The following is a 19,479-nucleotide window of genomic DNA, read 5'->3' as shown; positions in this document are numbered from 1 at the left end:
TGTGGCCGTAGGATGCTTAGGGGAGGGAAGGAGTGTGCCGAGGATGTTCCTGTTGTGTCCCCATGAACACCAACCTAACCTCCAGCATGCAGTGCTTGTGCTGGATCCCCTTCCCGGTGGGGACTGTCCTACTCTGTCCTGCCTTGTGCCTGCTTCAGGGCTGGATGTAGGATTGGCGATGGTATTATTTGGATCCGTTGTTTAAATTCTTAGTTGAGCATTAGCAGTTGAGTACCTCTCCCCGAGCCCTGTCGTGGTAGTGACAGGAATTGACCCCAATACCCCATCCAGTGAGAGGTTAACTACACCCACCTTCCCCTGAAAACATCCCTGCAGCACTTCATTATACAGTGAAAAATTCCAGCCAGGCGGACCAGAGGAGAGCTGAAGGTTTGCTTCCCACTTATCAGAGAAAGGAGTGAAACTCCATTCTTGACTTTTAATAACTAAAAGTTAAGTAAGAAAATAATTTTATTAATCTCATTAAGGTTGCTTGGTTTTAACAAGCAATAAAAATTATAAATAATTAAACAACCAAGGAAGCCATGTGCTACAGGGTTATTAATGCAGGCCTAGGGCACATTTTAAGTCATGATATTGAAGGCAAATTGACTTTAATCAAAAGGTCTGCATTAATTACTTAGTCATTCCAGGCCCTTTTCTTTTTCTTGCTATGATAATATCAACTTTTTTTTTTGTTTAGTTTTGCTTCACATGAGCAAACACATGTATTTGGGGGCAAAAAACCACCCTAGAAAATCTGCAGTATAGATTTTAATTTAATTAAATTTACTGAGATTGAGTCTGTTATAGTCCCCAGCCACAGCACATGGCTTTTCAGCTTCAGTGTACAGAACTTCAGTTTTTCTGAGCCCCCCCCAGTTCAGTCCTAGATTATGATGGACAAAGTTTTCATGCATGTTAATCAAAACCACTTTGACAAAGTGTGATGGAAGACTTCTGCCTGAACTTGTATAAGACAAGCAGAGAGGAGCCAAGTTGTCTTTAAACTTGTACCTGAAGTATTCATATTTATTGCTTTACTGCTGCCTCTTGGTCTTGGTCCTCCCTGAAAGCCTTCAGAACAGCTGAAATGTAGCCCTAGCAAGGTCAGTGGAAGGCTGGTGCAAAGCACAAACCTCATTTAAGCTCAGTGTTAAAACCTTAAGCGTTGCAAAGGCCTTGTCCTGTCATTGCACCGAGAGCTGAATTCCCTCAGGGTGAGAAATCCAGACTGTTAAACCAAAATGCTGACTTACCCACCTGGAAGCATGTTCTTTCAAGCCTTACATTAAGATACATAAATGGATTTTTATATGTTTTTAGATAGAAATGAACCATCAGCTCTCATTAACTAGGACCTTACTAGTACTTGTGACTGGCCACAAATGAGATGCGTGTTTGTGCAACAAATGCATGGCTTTTGTGGAACACTGTTCTTCCTTGGTACGTGATGCGATAGTTCCTATAAATTTTGATGATTTGGATGGATTCAATCCAGAAATCTTTGAAGAATAGAATTTGTAGTGTATTGATTTAAAAAAAAAATTATTTATTTTTTTTTTTAAACACAGAACGTTCTGTTTATACTGCAGGCCAATCGCCACTACTTTTCCTGAGATATTTGAAATATATGTATTTCGTATGCATCCTTCATGCATATATAGATATGCATTTCAGTGTTGTAGCACAGATATTAATCTTTATTGTAATCTCCCAGGTCACTGCTCTCATTTAATATCTTATTCTGATCCACTTGAAGAGCATGACAGGGAACTGGACAGATTAGCTGTTGGTGCTGCAGCCTGATGCAGCCTTATGCAGCCTTAATTCATTTGAAAAGAGAAGAAAAGAAACATATGAAAAGACTTCAAACTCATTAAAACTCAACTCTTACTGCAGCAACCAGACTTGAAATAGTGGCTCCAGTTTTTAAAAGGGAGGGTGGACATTTTTTCCAGATTACCTCCGGTCGCTACTGCTGTGCTGTCACTGCCGCTTGAAGGCACCAGTGGTACCACTGGTGTTTCTCTTCTCCATACAGTGTTTGGCAATGGATGGTGTATTTCCAAAAAGGTGCTGCTGCTTTTCTTCTTTTTTTTCCTTGTAAAACTGTCACAAATCTCACAGCTAGATTTTTTTTTTTTTTTAATGTCAGTTTAATTACATTTGAGAAACTCAAGGGAACCAAAGGGGAATGGCTTTCAGGAAAGCATGTTTAGGTGGGCTCACTATTCATAACTGAGGTCTCAGTACCTACAGAGAAACATCTGGCCACTTCATTAAGGTGCTTACACAAGAAATTAGCTCTTTTGAACATCTAGTCCTAAATTCACATACCATGCTAGTCTTCATAATTTTATTTTAACTTAAAAGGCAAATTTGTGAGACCATCCTCTCTTCCTTCTTTCTCTCTTGTAGCTGTCCCCAGCATTTGGGGGCAGTGAAGCTGTCCAAGTTTTATTGTACATAAGACTAAGTGGGGAGATTGTGGAGCTAAGGGAAGGTTACCTGTCTGAAACAAATATCTATTACTGCCGTCAGAAGTTTCCTGAGGGGAATGGAATAAGCAGGGCCTGAGTCCAGCTAAACAGTCTTTTACAGAAAGGTTGGAAAAAGAAGCATTTACAGTTGTAGCTAAAATAGGAATAAGGCTCCTTCTATCCTATGAAGTCAGCTGCAGAGCTGCGGTGCATGCACAGAAGAGAACCTTTCCTTCTCCCTGGAGGTGAAACCCTGCAAGCATCAGGATTGCTTCCCTTTAGCTGGCTCCAGAAAAGAATTTGGGAAGAGCAGTAAACCATAGAATACTCTTCAAGCTAAAATGGCAATCTAGTTCAAAATTAGTAGGACCTAAGATCTCTTGCCAGCTGCATCTGAGGGCAGATCAAAGATAGCACAGAGGAGAAAAATAATTTATCTGTCATCAAGACAAACTGAAACTCAATGAAGCAGCTCAGAGAGAACTAGAGCAGCGGATAATTATCCTGGAGCAAAGATATAAATGTAGGAATTATGGGAAAAGTTACCATGAACTATGATACCAATAAAGAATTAAAGTATTTAAGCAATATGTGATGACAGGCGGTGCATATCCGGGTAAGTATAGCATGCCTCAGGTAATGCTGTAAAGTGTCTTGACAGCAGGTTCACATTTAGATTCTCCCAGGTCTTACACCTTTATCTATCAATCTCAAGTGACTTTAATCACCCAGAAAAGCATTGCCCAGAGTATCCTGTGAAGGAGCTTGAGACAAGTTATTAGAACAGGGAATCTGCCACTCAGAACCTCTTGTGTTCTGCTTCTGTTATCAGCCTAAAATATAATATACCTTTACACATAAAAAATGGATGTCATGGTGTGCAGCTGTTAAGACTACTTCAACCAGCCAAGCAAAAGTGCCCCTACATTTTTGTTTAAGATGCTGCATAATAGCTGAATGTATGTCATGGTTGCACCATAAGACCGTGTGTCTTCACCAAAAGTAAGCAACAGGTTACCGTAGGCTGAGAATATGTGTGTGTTGGAGCTGCACCACAGTTTCTAAGTGCAGAATCAAGGAGAAGAAAAGCAGATATTATTTCTCTTGAGTGTATCAGGTTAAATAAAACAAAATTCTTTATGAGAAATTGTTTTGAAGATATATTTATCCAAAAGAAAGGACATGGAAGACCACCTAGAAGTATGGCAGAAATATGTTTAGAATCTAAGTTTCTTCTACAAAAAAGAGTTTACTCAGCCTACGCCTGAACCATGACACTGGTTGCTCAGCCAGCAGTACTGACACATACAGAATAGCAAGCAGGTGTCCAGCTCCCATTACAATTCCTTAGGAACAGGAACCTGCTTGGGCTCTGAGCTTTCTTTGAAGGCCTATATACCAAAAACTTATTCTTTTTTTCTTTTTCTATCCTGAAATCTTATACTGTGCTACTGCTTCTAGACATCTTGCATCAGTTAGCCATGATGCAAATTAAAAAGCCTCCTCTCAGTGCTGTGCTAGTTTAATTGCTAAATGAAGACAAGCACCTGACAAAAATGTTAGCAACATGACTTGTACCAGATGCAGAGATGCTTATTCATTCAGATGAGGCAAGATTCGTAATTATCAGGAGCGGATTTGATTGTGTAGGCTGTTCAAGCTAGCGTCTGTCTCAAAACGTCTTTGCAGAAAAAACAAACCCTGCCCTTAACTGCTGAAGATCTTTGATGCAATCCAGTGAATTTACCCAGTGAAGAAAGTCTGAAGGCTTGTGATGGATACCTTGTCAGGTGGGTGAGAGTGTCACTTGACTCTCATGTTCTGTGGCTAATTTGGGATAACTGTAGGTCCATGTGGGTAAACAGGGTTTCTTTAGTATGTATACAGTCATTGGTACTGGGCATTATGGGTAAAAGTAATTTCTGCATATGGATGGTTTCAAGTCATATACCAAACCACAGTCATGCAGTCAAGACTCTGCACTTCAAACCTGATGCTGATGTTAAACAGAGTGATGCTTAAGCCAGGGTTTAGGCAGAAGTTAAGCGAAGCATAAATGGTGGCTTTTAGCTGGATATCAATTCGCAGTTCTCACGTGCAAAGTACAATGTTCTGGGAAAAACTTGCATGATTTCCTGAGTTTGACCTTTTCCATGCAATGACATTTAAAAGACAGCAATGAGTCATGTTTTTGTGACTTTGCTTCAGTGGGGGGAAAACTGTTAGATCTGCTTTGAAAGAAAAAAAAAAAAGTCAAGTATTGATACAGAAGTGGCACATGCCTCCTCTAGAGTCCCTTCCACTTTACTGGAGTCGTCACAGCCTGATAAACACTTGATAACAGACAAATTGGTAAGTGAATTGGATAGAGAGAGATCCTCTTACTGACATCCTACAAAGCTTTAAAACCCCTCCCTACTTTAGACTGTAATAAAAACGTCAATGGAGATACATTTTGCAGCGCCTGTGTATCTAAAATGGGGTAGACAGGACTGAAATGGGGTAGACTGGACATCTCCTTTTTCTGGGTTTCTAAGGAATCTACATGCTCATATTCATATTTTACAGCTGTTTTGACAGCCAGTGCGTAAACATACAGAATAAATACAGCTATCAGCTAAGAGCATCTCTAGACATTGTCATTTTCATTTAAGCTTGCTGATGATATACAAAATAATCACAGGAATATATTTACTGAAAGTAATGCAGATTGCTATGGTATATTACAGTATTAAAAGCATAAATTCCCTCATGTGGGGAAAGGACTGTAATATGCATAAACTTCAGACAAGTGGGAAAAGCTGTCACTATGTTTGCCGGTGAAAATCCTTCACCAGAAAGGTGTCATATTCAGATGCTTGTTTTCACGTACAGAGGGAACTCCAGGGGCAGTGTCATCTCTAGAACTGAGTCCTAGATGGTTTGCGCTTGTTGCCATCCATTGCCACTTTCCAAATGTTACTTGAAGTCTTTATCTTATGAATTAGTTCTTGTTTTATCAAGAATGCTTGGAAATGCTTATGTGTATTGCTAACCTGTTACTAATTAAACAGTCCATACTACTGCAGAAGATTCTGATATTCCCTATCTCAGGTGTAAACAAGTACTCTCTAAAAATGTGTGAATGTATTTAACGCTGAAAAGATTTTTCTATAAAGTTGAGGCTTTAAGAAGCACAATCATGGCAGCAATGTGGCAGAGCAGAAAACAGCTTTGTGCTAAGCACAGCAGGGAGAATTCAGTTGGGGGAATAGCAAAGTATAAACATATTTTTCATCTTTCAAGTGTAAGGAAGCAAATTGTTTGAGGTGGCTTCCATAAGAGAGTTAAATAAGTAAAGTTGCATGGGATCCAAAGATCCTACATTCGTTCTGACCAGAGAGAAATTGTTTTAAATGTTGGCACATAAGAGCATAAATTAGTGTATAACACCCAGGAGACCGAAGGGTATTGTTCTGCCTCCTAAACATTATTAGCTTTAATTTACTATAAGTAGTACAGCTATGTTTTGTCAGTTACAAGGAATGTCTGTTATAACAAAATGCCAAGTACATTCATACTGTGCTCTAAATAATTGAGAAATTCCATAGAAGTTGTACTAAATAATTCCTTAATATCCTGCCAGCTTATTCTGTAACTTCTACCACAGCGATGCAAAGATGACATCAGTAAAGTCTCCATACCAGCGAATGCACCTGTACAGGAGAGGGGAAAAATATAGAGCTGTTTGGATGCCACTAAGAATGTAAATCTTGCTTTCAGAAATTATTTAAGATGACAAATCACCCTGACTTTTAGTGCAGTGTACCCTTGCTACCTGGCTATGGGCACACAGAGGCATTCCTCTGAAGTTAGCAGGGGGTGCAAATTTGCAGCATGCTAGCTGTTCTGCAGCAAATCTTCCTGTGTGGGATCTTTCCTGTGGTTTGTCTTATCCCTTCTTGAGGGAAGCTGCTCTCACCCATTCAGTTGTGCTGATGAGGATAGGAGTAGTTTGCAGCGGTATCACAGAGCAGCTAGCATGTTCCTACGGTCCCTTGTGCACATGGGTTACTTCTTTTTAAAAAGAAGGAGTGTGAACTCATGAAGCAACTGCTTTTAAAAATCCCCTCCCCTCCACCCTTGATGGAAAAGATTTTCATTTCCATCTTTTTAATGTTTATTCCTGTGCTATTTATAAGAACTTGTTCTGCAATCCCAGTACTTTATTAACCATAATTACTCTGAAATGTGCATCATTGCCCTTTACATGGGCTATATAATACACAGAACATATTGAGCTGCTTCTGTGGTGAAGTTGCACCAGGGATGAATCTGGCATGCTGTATGCAAACCAGAGAGAGCACAATGTTCCAACGGCTTTTTGTTTCCCTTGGTCTCATTCCCAGCATGATGGCCTAGATTTGAAGTATACCCATTAATATTACCTACCAGACACAACATGATGAATAAGAAATCTAGTGGTGTTTTTAAAATTGCCATATAGTATTAATGAGTCTTTAAAGAAAAATGTGCAATCATCCCTTTTAATTTTGGGAGAGGAACACATGGCTGTGGCTTAAGGTGAAGAATATTTCTTGCCCATAAAATGAATAAGGAATATTATTTAAATTTCATGTATGGCTTTGGAAATTTTAGCTGTACAGTGAGAGGAGAGCAAGACGTTTGTGTATCCATTGCGTCTACCCTGCCACAGCACTTCCTCCAGCTTTATGGCCATCTCCCTGCCTGTGCTCCTTTCAGCCTCCCTGCACTCCTTCCAGCCTTCACCTTCTTAATATCTGCTCCTTGGAGCCAAGGAAAAGAAAGTAATTGTTGCGGCCAGCATTTCACTTATAGCTACATATTTGGATTTTTTACTGCAGAAAATTATTGTTGCTTTACACTGATTAAATGAAAAGGATTGAAGCCCAGTAAAGGCTTGGGGGGGTGGAAATAAAAAAGTTGTAGAAGAATGCAGGTCAAGTGAGGAAGAGAATGGTCAGCAAGAGTTGATTTTTTTTTTTTTTTTTTTTTTTTTTTTTAATATGTAAGATGATCTTGGAAGCGTCCTGTGTGTATTGGAGGTGATCAGGGTGGCATTTGAATTGGCCGGTAACTGTGACAAGGCAAGATGTGAAAAAGGTGTTTGATGCAAGGTAACCTGATGTTCAAGATTATCCCACATCTGGCAGGTTCAGAACACCAATACTGTTCCCTGGAACATCTGGCTATGACCAGGAAGAGCACACAACACTACATGGTCCTTTTGTATGATTTGGTATAGCAGTTTCTAGAGCTGCATCTGAGAATTTTCCACTTAGCATATATTCACCAGACAGTCGACACATGTAAAATCATCATCTGCAATGTGATTTTGAGATCTTAAATATCTGACTGTAATTACTGTACAAGCTTTTGACAGAATGATTTTTAAAAAAGAATAAAACTACTGGATGCATTTGGGGGCACTAATATAATAGTATGAGGTTGATATTAAATGCACAAACATCTTAGTAAACTGAAAGCTTTAATTCTTCAGTTGGATAGCACAATCTGTTATCCTAAATTAAATTTCCAAAGGAGAATTTTTTTCAGATATTACATACTTCATAGCTGACAGGGACACTATCTAATTAGCTATTTATATGCAAGGCATACCAGGGGATAATTAGAAACATGGATTATGCAAAGGCAATCAGACTGACAGAGGGCAAAGGAAGCTAACGTATTAAATCAAATTTGTATATATGCTTATATAGTTTATCATGTGTCGTTTGGGTTGTATTACATTAATACTTCATTTAATATGTTGTTACGCGTATTACTGTAATCTACTAATTTGTAAATTAAACATGTGCTCTCCTAAAAACAGTATCTATTGGCCCAATGAATCAGTTAGGCCTGCAGGAAAAGGCTTAATTAAGTTACATATGTATTCCGCCCCTTGGGAAATGCCCTATGCATCTTGAATTGCATTTGTCTGTGTTCAAACACAGGCTTTATGGGTTACTGCTGTCCCCAGCACATCTTATTACATACTCAATATTTGTATTGCCAAAGCAATGGTGGATGCACTGTGAAATGCAGGGGTAGTTGTTGCTGGGCCAGGCAAAGAGAGGGCGAAATGGGCAAATGTTCTTTCCTTGAGTTACATACAGGAGATATACCATGTGTCTGAATTCAAGCAGATGGGAAAAGAGGGTCATTTGCTGTGTAAAGATGTGTAACTTAGCTTAGATACTTAGATATGGAACTAATGGGAGAGGTAGGCGCCTAAATTAGTTGCTCTGAATCCCTCTGTGAAGATGGTTAATTTTTTTACCACTGACAGTATAGAAAGTATAAGGGGCTTGGTCAGCCAGGTGGTGTCTAAATGAATGACAGACTGAATATCTTTCTTAGGTGTGCAAACGGATAAATTTTCCCCACTTTGCGACCAGCTCAGTCAAACAAACATTATAAATGAAGGGTTGTTCAGGATGTGTCAGGCCTACAGCAAATATGCATATACCTATGCAGATCAATACAAGTCTTTCTAAACTTTTAAAAAGTTAGCAAATTTAATTGTTTCATTGGCAATTGGCAAGTCAACAGTAGAACTAGGCACGGTTGCTGACATCTAGATGATTCCCCTACTGTAAGAGAGGAATACTGTAAGACTATGTCTAGTTTGCTTTTAGTACCTTTTATTAAACGTTCAGAAGAAACTGTCTCTCCTTTTTAAGGTGAAAGGAGGATCAATTCTTTTAAGGTCTAATTGTAGGAAAATCATGTAACAAAAGCAAAGGATGCGTGAAAGCAAGAGATATGAGTAATTGTGTCTACAGCACCCATGAGACTAGTGGCTATTTATCTGGAAGGAAAGAAGAATCTCTATTGTATTTTGTCCTGAATGACACTTAAATGCATTTTCATTCATTGTTTACCTTTAGGTTGATTCGGATCCATTCCTTCAGAGGAATTCTTGTTGTTCCCTTTCATTTTCTTCTGATAAAGTGTGGTTAAGCCTTTAGGGATTATTAGCACTGGATCTTGGGTAGCCATCAGCAGCCTTTTTCTCGTCAAGAGCTGTTGTGATCATCATGTAGGAGTCTAGATACGGCTGATGTTGAAATTGCATTTGAAAAGCTACTCAAATAACATTTCTTTCTCTTTGCATCTCCTTAGTTCTAATCTATAGTGACTCTACGCAGATATTTGGGAATTCGTGTGGGGGATAGCAGAGGTTCCTCTTTATAGCTTGAAATTCCTCTGATAGCTTGTACAGTGAAACTGGAGCTATCCTCCAGCTGATTTCTCATGGGAATTGGTGGTATGCTGCTTCTGACATAGTGTGCTTCCAAAACATCACAGACTCTCCTCTTATTCATACTGTAGCCCTAGCTTAAATGATTTTACTGGCATATGAACCTTGGCATAACTGAATGTGGAATTTACCTCCTGGACTTTTGTATGCTTTTAATATTTATTCATTGGTCTGTAATAGAAGAATATTTGTCATCTTAACTGGATTTCTGGATGGGAATCAATGGATCATTAGTTTTAATTATAATATATCAATGTCATACTAGTACAATTTATATCTAATGAAATTAATGTCGCTGATATACTGTACTGTCATGACTAAATTCTTCATGATAACTATAAATACCAAAACCTGTTTTCTTTACATTATTTACAGATTGGTTAATCTAGTACAGTCGAATTAAACAGGCACCATTTAAAAAGTGATTGCATGTTAATGTTGGTTTATTAATAATGGCCCATCTAGCTCTGCGAAAGGAACATCTAATGTAGCAAGTAATGTATAGATCATATGGTGTGGATAAAAGTTTGGACTGGGAATCGGGAAACTGAGTTTTGTTCCTGCTACTGATACTGCATTGTAGCTTATCTTTTTCAAAATCATCTGTATCTCAGTATCTCTATTTGTCAAGTTCCTTTCTTCTTTGTGAAATTGCTTGATATAAACAAGAAAAGCTGCTATATAATAGATATTTGTTGTTGTTGTTAATAATAGTGTGTTTCATGTCAAGAATATTTTACTGGATCAGGCCTAGAGTCTTCAATAACTTCCAAGGTAAAACCTTAGATATCAAGCTTTCCGAATGCCTGTAATGATTGCCCTCAGCTTACGTATCCTGAAATTAAACTATCTCAACCAATTTCGCTTCTGCAGATGACAGCACAAGCAGATGTCAAGACAAATAGACTAAGTTCGTAGCCATTGACAGATAGATAAAACAAAACTGATTAGGGGTACAATAAGTCATTTATATTACTGTCTCACAGATGGACGACAATTATTTAATTGGTTAATAACAAAAAAATAAAGCAAGATTAATAGCTTGCATGAAATGAAACTAACTAGTATTTTACTGTTTTAAGAAAGCATTTCTGAAGTCCATTCAGTGCTCACCTGCAGCACTTCTTACGCTGACACCAGAGTCTAATCCTTATGCAACAAAATTTAGGATTTACAGCAAAGGTTTCTTGAGAAGGGTACATATGTGAAGCCCCCCTCTGAAAAAATATCAAATTAGGCATATAATGACTGGGGGTTTTTTGCTCTTAAACTGGAGCTACTTACAGAGAATCAAGGTTGTTTGGGGGTTTATTTATTTATTTATGACTGTCTGTTTTCAGTCCATGCATAGCTAGGAGGGAACATGCTTGTTCCCCAAAATGTACCTGAGCAGAGTTGGGTAAATTATACCTTATGCCATATGATCAATGCTTTTGTAAATCTGGATGGCAATGATGCTACAATGATTCATTGGCAAATTCTTAACTTCCCTCTCCTGAGATGAAGGCAGTGAGACTACTTGTTCTAATGAATTTAAGCGTGCATTTGTGTTACAGGACCGGGGCCTTATTTCATAAACATACTGGACTTTTGCTATCATTTTTTTGATTATTTTCATTTTGTATCACTTGTCTAGCTTAAAAAAGTGGCAAAATAATTAAGGTATGCACATGCATGTGAAGTAGTGCTTCAATATTTGCAGTTGGGCATAAGTTACTATCAGTGATGTACAGAAGGGATTTTCAAAGTTTTACCACAATCTGTTCCACCCCCCACCCCCGCCCCAGTTTAATGCAACTCAGTCTGAAACTTAAATTAATAAACTTCAAACAAGCAAAAAAAATCTGCTGGCCACTGACAATATGCAAACAAGCTATCCTTGGAAGGTGATGTCCCCTTGTTAGAGGAGTGTTAAAGCCAACAAGGTCTCTACACGTACAGCAGCAACTTGATGCAGACTCTGCATCTTTTATCTGGAAAATAGCTGTTTCCCAACTTGTCTGGCAGAAGGGCACTCTTACTACAGGCTGTGGCTAGCCTTTGAAATGACTGCATTTTCCTTTTGTGATAACTACATCTGTAGGTGCTCTGCCTGTAAATAAGGTAAAGCTTGAAAGTCATTGAAGATAATTCCCCCCAAGCAGTCTTCTAGAACTCCAGAATCTGCATGAACATCTGGAGGATCAAGTGACGATACTTTCCCCTTAATTTCTGCAGCTAAAGAAAATGGTCATTTTGAAAGCTTTGATTTACTCCAGAGTAACATGACATTCCAGTCTAAACACAACTTCTTTTTAATGAGATCCATTGTTAATTTACTTGCCTCTGAATCTTGTTGCTCCTAGTTTTCTGCTCTTGAAGGCTAATTAATTTTAATATGCTCTGTAAGAATAGTTCTATCTCCCTCTTTAATGAAATCTTCACTTGGATAGCTCAGAATATCCAAATCACTTCGGCAACTACAAATATGGAACAAGGCATTAGTATAGTCCATGTTTATTTCCTGACTCTTCCTGAGAGAAGTTTGCAGCTGTTCTTTGCTGAGGAATGGTGAATAGTATACACTAGTGAAATGAAATACCTGTCTACATGAGAACATCTCCCTTCCCTTTCTGCCTGATATGTTTCTATGATGTTTTGTTGAAGATAATTATAGGGTTCCCTAAGAGAATCCTTACCTGTCTGACTAAATGGAACTGGAGAAATGGACCTGTGGACAGAGCCATCAATGTGTGTCTGGAAGGGGAAGAGATTTGGGAGACAGAAAAATGCAAATGCTGCACATCACTGTCACTAGGGATGTCTTGAATAAGTGTCTGAGATCATTGGCAAAGCTAGCTTTGTGTTTATGTGTATTTTGTGGTAAATAAAAAATAGTTCTATAGTTCTTGAATTTCTATTTCCTCAAAAAAGGAAAATGGGAAAGATGTGTGTTAAGTTCATGCTTGGAAAAGTTTGGTAACTGCTAAAATTTCTACATAATTTTCCAAGAAAATTGAAAAGGTGGCTCTGCTTAGAATCATAGAATAGTTTGAGTTGGAAGGGAACTTTAAAGGTCATCTAGTCCAAACCCCCCTTTTTAAAAATTTTTTTAGAAAAAGTAACTCAACCCATCAAAGATGGGAAGCAATGCAACATAGAATACATTTGATAAACACAATGAAAATTTTTTGTTTCCTTTGCAGTACATGAAGTTCTCGGAAACATCTCCAGTTTTGCCTTCCAAAGTTTCACAAGAGATTCAGGCAGAGTGACCGTGAAAAATATTGATGTATGAACAGTTTGTGATCCCACTTTTTCCTTGCCCCACTGTATGACAAATTCCGTACAGGATGCTCCCTTGCTCCTCGTCCAGAACGGGTTCCAAGTCTGCTGATGCTGGAAGTAAGTCTTGCTCTGAACTTTATGTTGCTTGGGACCAGCACATGTCTGGCGATGCTGTCACTACTGCCTGTCATCCAGACCAAATCAGGAAAAAGAGGTAAGAATCGTGACAATCATTCTTGTTATATGCATTATTCCTTCACCTCTATATACAAAATATCCTCTCTGGTCCATTACATTCATCATGTTTTGATGTACTTTGTTATGGTTGATAATCTATGACTTTAGATATCTGATTATTGAGAGCAAGGAGTGTTGGCATTTCTCTTTGGCAAATGGAATTTCCTGCTGTTTTCTTCCTTTTCTGCTTAGGTGAAATATTACAGCTTCGTAGATGGTAAATTAAACGTCAAATATAATTTGGCATCTAAACCATGAAGTCTATTTCTGTCCTAAGAGCAAACCTGACAGATGCCTTCGTGTACTGGCTGTATAGAGAGCTATACAGGATGATAAATCACTTTTTAGTATGTCATCACAAATGGTTCAGCATAACTTCTTTATGAAAGTTTAGGATTTTTATAAGAGCTTTAAAAAGAAACATCGTTTTATACAGCTAGTAACATCAAGTCCTGGAAGCTTCTTCAATCAGCTTCAACTCTTCCCCCCAAGCCACCCCCCATCCTACCCCTTCCCTTAATCATGTAAACATGCATCTAGTTTAGAAGATTAAAGTGTGAAGTGCTTGGTTCCTAAGGTGTTTGATCACAATGTTACCATGTGAAATGCCCCTGATTCCTTTTTAAAAGTAGTGCACCAGTAAACCAAGGTACAATAGGAGAGCGATAACTTGTTTAAGAGGACCCCAGAATTCTCTACCTGAATCTTACTGTATAGGAAAAATAAAGCCTAACCAGAGTTGACTTTTAATGCACATCACAAAGTGCATCTCAACTTTTTTTCTTTTTACTAACATAGCTTCCATAAGGCTGTCAGTGATGCATCTTCAGGTGTTGCATCACATCCTTGTGCGCACATGCAGAGCAACACCTTAAAATGCCAAAAAAATGGTTATTAAATTGTTAAAGAAAAAAACCCCCAAGCACCCATAAACTGAAACCTTGGTATCATACGTTTATGCTGGTAAAACATAACCAATATTCTTAATGAAAGAGGTGTCCTTCTTGAGGAAGATATACATTGGGATATAATTAACATAGTGGTTGAAAATCAAGTGCATGGTCATCTGATGAGTAACTTGCCCACAAATACATTAGCCATAACAACAAAGCAGCGCTTAAAATAATGTCTGTCCATGCAGAAAAACATCAGTGAGTGTCTGAATCAATAACAACATTTAGAATTGCAATAAACTACACAGCCAACTAAAGTCATCATATCTGGGCAGATCATAACAGACTTTAGTCATAGCGGACTCGGTAATGTGCAGAAATCCTGAGCTATCTAAGTCGATGGCAGAAATGATTTTTTCTTTAGCCAGTGTTTATTTTGTCATTGTTTTCTCAGCTTCCTTAAGTACATGTCAGCATTGACCATTAGAGAGATAAAAGAGCCTGAGCAGATCAGTATCTGGCTGGAATGCTGTCTTCAGTCTTTCAAAAAAGAGAGATTAAATTTGTATGCTGGCTCATTCATGCGGTAAATATGATGAAGGAGGAAAGCAGAAAGTTTTATATAAAATTGATAGTATTTTCAGAACAGAAACATGGGAGTTAATGTATTGGATCAGTGCAGTGTCTATGTAGTCCTTAGCTGTCACAGATAGGGTTTGAACCACGGGCTTCTGAGGCAACCCGAACAAAAGGCAATTGTAGTCTAAGGAACTCTAGGGGGAAATTTTCTCTGGTCTTCAAAGATAGGAAAAGCTCTAGAAATTTTCCCTGAAGCAAAGCAGTTTATATGCCTTCTAAAGCATTTAAGGGCTGAGGTTTTTGTTTTGAATTTATAATTACAACCTTAGATATTACTGATATTCTTGCAAATGTCTAATCTCTCTATAACTCCTCATGAGCTTTCGGACTCACAGATACACTGAGTCAAGAAATCCCACAGTCTGACGGTTTGTTTTTGCCATCAGTTTTGAGAATGACATCTAGTGCTGCTGGAAAGAAGAATGTGAGCTCATGAGATTTGTTGCCTTTCTGCAAAATGGGAGTAGCAGCACAGTTACCGTAATAGTGTTCGTCAGAACATCCATGTCCTCTATACATCAACCACATCGGTTCCTAAGCTGTGGATCCACCCAGAGGCAGAGTGAAGCAAAATGTCATTCCTGAATTTATGCACCAGGTCAGTGGCAGCACTAGGAATACAGCCCTGCTCACCTAGGCTAATAAGCTGCCCATTAGACCGAAGTCTCTGCCAGCCACCGCTAAGTGATAAACATGACAAAGTATATAACTTATCCAGTAGTATGCAGTAAAGCACTGTACTTTGTGGTTCTTTAATCTCTGATTTTTATATTGTGTATGAAATTAACAGAGGAGGAGTAAAAGCAGTGAATATAATGAAGACATCTATGCAGATAGATTGTTAATAATCAAAATGTAATGTGCCAAATGAGTGTAACTAGAGAGAATCAAGTGAGTATCCTTTTTATTCATGTTCTTTCTGGCTGCTTAAAGGTGATTGCTGTATTGAATTGCATAAAGCACATGCAGATTGATATTTCCTGGCAACATATTTACATAAAAGGAAGTTGAAACAAAAACCTTCCCCAGGAAAATACTCTGTGGCCAAGACTATATTCATATTCATTTTAATTCATTCAATTCTTGTGACTGAATGGGTTACTCCAGCCTTGCTTATCGTAATTGATTGATGACTCCCCTCCCTCTTTCGAGGATGTAATGTAAGAAGCTGTGTAAAATGGAAGAAGCTTTTGAAGTGTTAAACTGGCATGAGAGAAAAATCTAGTCCCTGATTTGAAGACTGCTGCAGGTGTTTAACCATCTGTATCTCTCCAAGAAGTGAAGGTTGCTAAGTGACCGGTACTACTCGTCCAATTCTGAATCAACCAAACTGTTTATTCCTGCCTCTTTCTGCTGCTGAGACCAGTTGGGTGTTGCATGAGTGGGTCCCGAATATGCTGATGTCTGCTAGTCACGATGCACACAAGTGCAGCCAAAACTATGCTTTATACATAACTTCAGCCAATAGCTTCCCCACAGAATTTCTTGGAGGTTGCTGTGAAATTCATGGCAAGCATAGCTGGCTCTCATTATGCTAAACAGCCCTTCAACGAACACCTGAAGTCAAGCAAATAGCTCAGTATGTGATGTCAGTGTGGGGACTAGAAAGTTCTGTGTTTCCTTAATAGGTGGTCTGGGAAGTGGTATGATAATGTACTGTTACTAACCAGCAAAGGTTGTTTCCTGAAGTAATATTGACAGAGAAAATTCCATCCTACTCACAGTCAATTCCATCCATATTATAAATGGTAAGGAATATGGCTATAATAAGAACTTTATATCTGTATTCCCGGTGTCACGGTATGCATTATAGGAATGCTTTGCATTGGCAGTCGAGTGCAGTAGCTAAATAAAGCGGGAATGAGGATTCGACTCTGCTCCTAGCTGTGCCATGTACAAATGACCTTGTGCTTTGCATTGGAAGTATGAATGCAACAATACCTCCCTTGCTAAAGTGCTTTGAGAAGTCTTGTAAAAGACTAGAGTATTAATACTCCTATCTGGTAACCTACAAACACAGTTTTGTTTTATAAAACAGTAATACAAGAGAATTATGTGCATATATTTTGATGAGGTGAGAAGATGTGGCTTCTTCTCACTAAAATATTCATAGCTAGGGGTACCTTTCCCATCAAGTGACTGTAAAAGCTGATGCAATGGAATTTGAGATTTACTCTCTTCCCGAATAGCTTTGTATGAGGTTGCTGGGTTTTTTTTTTTTTCTCAGTTTGCAGTTTATAGGGGGATTGTTTTTAAACTGCAGGTGCAGGTATTTACAATGCAAACCAGATCCTCAGTTATTCAGAGGTAGTATAAAGGTGCCTGTATGTGAAATATCTTGTAGCAGTGGACTTTGGGAGAGAATTAGGGTTGGGGTGAGCTGGAGATTCTGGAGAGGGATTAAGATTGGGTTGAATTTAGAGCTGGAGTCAAAGGCAGCCCCAGAAGCAAGCAGGTATTTTTACTGGCTCTGAACTGGAATCAGTTTAGATGTCAATTGCAAGATGTGGACTCTGAACGAGCTAAAATTGAAGCCGTGCACTAGAGCTAGGTCCTTGTGCAAGGGTGGTTTGATGCTAATTTCTAGTCTTTTAGTTGAATTCACATGGTACACATTCTTAGCCTGTGTGCAACCTGTTATGAGACCTGTTATGAGACTATTTTATGATTGCACTCGTCAGTTGTATCTAACATGTCATTTGTTAATCTACCAGGTCCATAGCTCCTAGATCTTTTTATTATTATCTTTGTCTTCCTTTAATATGTTTAAGTATGGGACATGTTCTGTGGAACTGCATTCTCCAAAATTATATATTTTCCTGCTTCCAAATGGCCAGTAATCCTCAAACCATCCTGGTTTGTTGAGGCACACATAGGGTTATGCTGGAGTGCTTTAAATTAACAATTTCTCACAGGAAACTCCTGGATCTTCTTGAAGCTGTAGCCATGGCTCTGTTCTTGATTTTGGCCAGCTGTCTCCATGCATGTTCTTTTCTTGTAGTATTTTCTTTTAGTGTTTGTCTTCTAGTGTTTTTATTATGTAGTGGACTGCTTACCATTGACCTGAAGTGCCTATAAAGAATCTGGCTTATGGGAATATCTTGTAAATAAAATATACCACACAAGGAGGTCTTTTGACAAGGGTACAAAACAAGAGTGGTAGTTTCATAATTTCTAATTATGACAACCGGTAGAAGATAAATTATACGAGCAACCATATCTCAGATCCCCAAAAATGACTTGAGTTCTGTGAAAAGAGATTTTCTGAGTCATACTTGTTGTATCTACACTCTAAAACCCCAACGGTGGCTGTCTGCAACATTCACCACAGCAGGGTAGAGTTCAGCCCCTCTCCAGCGTTAGAATAGCATTTGCTCCCCAACCTCGCACTGCTGCTGTGCACCCTACGGAAAGTACCATGCAGGGTGGATGGCGTGTGGATGAGAGTGCAACATGAGGAATCAAGAGAGCAAATCACAAGACTGCTTCTCTACCCTCCAGTTAATGAGCAAATAGGCCAACATCTCTTCCAAAAGCATATTCATTATAATTCTAATTAGTAATATGTATAAAATTGATTTGCATACCTAAAGAAAGAAAAACTTCCTCTGAGAAATACTAGAATTACCGGCTTAGGAAAAATAAAAGATGATTCTCTGAAGCAAATCTCATATTTTCTGCTGCAATTAGCTGGGTTTTTTAAATTGTTTATTCTAAGCCTTTAAACATCTTTTAAAGTATCAAGTGGCTGACTCTGTACTTGGAATCAAAATACAGCTGATTTCAAATCAAAAGAGTTTTAAGATTCTCCGTAGATCTACCAAGTCGTTCTGATGATGCAAATCTTTGAGCTGGTATTACGTCAAGATAAACTGACAAAAAGCAAACCAATACACTTATTTTTATATTCCTCTACATTATGAAGCATACAAGGACAGAAAATCTGTCATTTTGTGTGTCTGTGAAGTATCAAACACCTTTTCATGATTCATAAATAATGAATAGTAGGAGTATTTGTTAAAACTATATTGTAGGAAAAATCCCTGGCATTCACGTAATGTCTTGCACGATCAAGTGCTTTACAGACATTAATTAGAGTTGATGTGAATCAGTAAAACAATATTGAGACACGTCTATTAAACAGCCCAGAGTGAATAATTATAATATTGAAATTATACATACCAGTGTTTCAAATTGCATTGTAGGAATTATATACATGATCCATGGCTATTAATAGTGTTTACTGGACTGAGCAATGCTGAGTTCCAGTTCTATGTAATTAAAACCTGGCACAGAAAATAAGAGTGGTGTTATAACTGTAGCTGTTTGTTTGATGTTAAGAGATATGGAGCATTTAACATATGTTGAAACAAGTCATATTTGTAATCTAACATGTATTCAGTGTTTTAAAGCAAACACGTGGCAGAAATATGTCTAATCTAATTGCAAGTAACTCAAAATTCAGCGGGAGAACTGCAGATTCAAGCAGTAGCTCTGGAAATATGTTCAGAAAACTGTTCAGGATGATCTTTTTCTTCTAAGATTTTGGGTGTAGCAGTAGTCCTTAATCTATGTTTTACAGCCTTGGAAAGCAGGATCCCACTCTGTGGCTAGCACTCTGTGGAGTTATTTTCATGCAAATATGCAATTTAAAGGTAGGACTTCATTCAAA

The sequence above is a fragment of the Harpia harpyja genome, chromosome 14 (assembly GCF_026419915.1).
Source record: "Harpia harpyja isolate bHarHar1 chromosome 14, bHarHar1 primary haplotype, whole genome shotgun sequence".
In the NCBI taxonomy this organism is placed as follows: domain Eukaryota; kingdom Metazoa; phylum Chordata; class Aves; order Accipitriformes; family Accipitridae; genus Harpia; species Harpia harpyja.
The sequence above is the reverse complement of the archived record's forward strand: the minus strand, read 5'-3'. Positions refer to the sequence as shown.